The 3,059-nt window shown below is 45.7% G+C and overlaps 1 non-coding gene across 1 annotated transcript; it reads right to left on the reverse strand.

Annotated features, from left to right (window-relative positions):
• Positions 1 to 539: 539 nt before the first annotated feature.
• On the reverse strand, positions 540 to 673 carry LOC113458415. Its single transcript, XR_003378803.1, has one exon. It is a non-coding gene; the product is annotated as a small nucleolar RNA SNORA70 (small nucleolar RNA).
• Positions 674 to 3,059: the final 2,386 nt, after the last annotated feature.

A 3,059-nucleotide genomic window follows, 5' to 3' on the forward strand; every position in this document is an offset into this window, starting at 1 on the left:
CATTCATCACTCTTCCAACCCCACCCTCTCAGAGAATCTCCAACAGAGAATGGGTGCCAAAAAGCCCAGTTCCATATTCTTGGCAGCTGTGGAAGCTCTTCCCTTGAAGTTGCTAGTCACCTAAGACCCCACCTAGTGGTTACCATTTGACCATACATGGGCAGAAACTCAACTTGTGGAGGACACATCATCACTCCTGCTTACAAAGTATATAAACTCCCTGTTTTCGTTCAGCCACATTACTTCTCCAACCCCAATCTCTGGGGCTGAGGGCTCACCTGGGAGTTGCTTTGCTCAAATATACTTACTCTTTTGTTTTTACAATTCATCTGACTTACTGCATCAGTGGAGAAACCTAGTTTCATGATGCACGGAAAACCTGCTAAAGGCCTCAATCACACCTTCCTTTTCCTGCAAGTTGGGACAAATAAACATAATGACCTTGTCACTATGAACCGTAACCACTGTACCCTGGAGTTTCTCAAAGGTACCTACCTGTCTGGAGCCCATTCTGGGGACAGCATTGGGATCCACCAGAAAACTGTATCCAAGATTTCTTAGGGAAACCCATTTAGGGAACAGGCTATATTCGCTACCACTGAGGCTGCTATTCATAGCCATTATATACCAGGCCCCATGAGGACTGAGATCTGGCAGGTTTAGTTAGCTGCAGATCATTAAGGGCTTACATTTTTGTTTGTTTTGATTATTTTATATTCTTGAGTGTTTTGCCTGCATGTGTGTGTGCCATGGATATGCAGCATCCACAGAGGTCAGAAGATGGGGTCAGATCCCCGGAACTGAAGTTAAAGGGTCGTGCGCTGCCACCACCATGTGAGTGCTGGGAACCGAACTCAGGTCCTATGCAAAAACAGAAAGCAGTCTTAACTGCTGACCTAGCTCCACAGTTCAAGGTTTTTGTTTTGTTTTTTAAGTGTGCCCAGCTCTTGGCTTACCTGGGAGGAACACGCACAGAGAGCAGAAACTCAGGAATCTAAAAAGGCAGATTCTGGGTGGAATCGGGGGCCAGGACACCCGGTGGGAATTGTCTTCTCCCAAGAGAATCACCTTGCCCTTGTTCCTGACAGTCTAAAAACAAAATCAAGACGTTGGGGACTTTTTCTTCAAAGCTCTTGGAGAGGATGAAGCAGTTTCCCCCAGAGAAGGATGCAAACAGATCCAGGGGTGAGACAGGAACTGGGGAGGGCAGAACTAAGCTCTCTGCCTGGTGGACTGGCAACAGCCATCAATTACATGCAGTGAGTCACAACCCAAGCTGAAGTTTAAGAAAACAAACAGGACACATAGAGAGGCTGAGCAGGCTGCGAGAGGAAATTTTGGTGAGGCAAGAGTCACTGGCTTGAAGTAATTGAGTTGTCTTTCAACGCAGGTAGAAGTTAGACCCACTTCTCATTCTGAGCAGGTAGAAGTTAGACCCACTTCTCATTCTGAGCATGTGAGTTACTAGAAAAGAAGATTTAATTTACAGCGACTGGGTTGGACGGCACCTGGGACCAAAGTGCAGGGTGTACCTGAAGACAAGCCTTCCAAGTGCAGCAGCTGGAGCTCCACAGCTGCGGGACACTGCACCCCACATCTTGATATGCAGAGTGACGTGCCTTTGGGTGAGCACACAGCCATGCCCAAGGGTCCTATTTCTAAATGTCCCCTCCATTACAGGCTGTTCACTGGCTAAGAGCTTGCAGCAAGCTTTTCTGCCCCTTTTTATCCTGAGGATTAGGTGGTAACTCTTGAGACAAAGGGGCTTCTTTGGGAGAAGAGCACACTTGTCTGTCATTTTTCTTTTTATTTTCTTTTTCTTTTTTTTTTCTTCTTCTTTTTTTTCAAGACAGGGTTACTCTGTGTAACAATGAAATAGCCCTGGATGTCCTAGAACTAGCTTTTGTAGACCAGCTCAAACTCACAGAGCTCCACTTGCCTCTGCCTCCTGAGTGCTGGGATTAAAGGTGTGCACCACCACCACCTGGCACTGGTCTGTAATTTGAGACCTGATAGGGAATAGGTGTCAACTCTTTCTATTCTTTTTCACCTTCCCTTCCTTCTTTCCTTTTCCTGCCTCCCCTTCTTTCTCTCTCCTTCTTCCTTTTTTCCTCCCTCCTCCCCCCCTTTTTTTCTACAGAGTTTCATATAGTTGAGGCTGCCCTCAAGCTCACACTGTAGCTGAGGATAATCTTGAGCTTTCTGATCCTCCCCATCTCCTAACATTTCCCAAATGTTAGGATCACAGTAGTTGACCCCTTACCCAGTTCCTGTGATGCTGGGGAGCAGACCCGTGGCCTCATGCAGGCTACCAGAGCATTCTATCAACTGTGCTACAACTGAGACCCCTCCCTACCTTTTTTCTTCATTAGCGTTCAAAGGGCTGGAAACATGGTTTAGTGGTTAAGGGCACTGCAGATCTTACAGAGAAACCAGTTCCTATTCCCTGCACCCACATGGTCACTCACACTGTCTGTAGTGCCAGTTCCAGAGGACCTGATGCCTCCTTCTGATTTCATACAGATTACAGGTTTTTTTTAAATTAGTGTACAAAATAATGGGCTTCATTATGACACTTTCATAATATGTGTCATTGTATTTTGTTATAAATCGTCCTCCTCCATTGCTCCTATTTAGGGTTTATATTGAGAGCCATGGGCATGGAACAGTGACAGGATACAGCATACAGAGGGGAACGGGCCTAATCCGAATGTGTGCAGAATGTCAGAGAGAGGTCCCCATTAATCAGATTCTTCTAGAAGTTCACATCCTCGCTCATCATGAGTGCCTCTGGAACTGTTCTCAGGGTAGCCCTGGTATGCTCAGTAATTCCTCACCCACCCACCCACCCCCAAATCTATTCTTAGCCAGAGCCTTTCTTTATACTTCTGTGTCTTTCAGGTTTTTTGGTACATATACTTCACTGAGATAATTATATAATTATATACAGACATATACTTCACTGATAATTTACACCTATTGTCAGCTCAGGGAGAAAAAGCCCAGCTAGAAGTCAACTGTGACTTCTTAGAGTAGCAAAACGCACTAAGTAAAGAGGG

The sequence above is a fragment of the Microtus ochrogaster genome, unplaced genomic scaffold (genome assembly GCF_000317375.1).
Source record: "Microtus ochrogaster isolate Prairie Vole_2 unplaced genomic scaffold, MicOch1.0 UNK21, whole genome shotgun sequence".
Lineage (NCBI taxonomy): Eukaryota > Metazoa > Chordata > Mammalia > Rodentia > Cricetidae > Microtus > Microtus ochrogaster.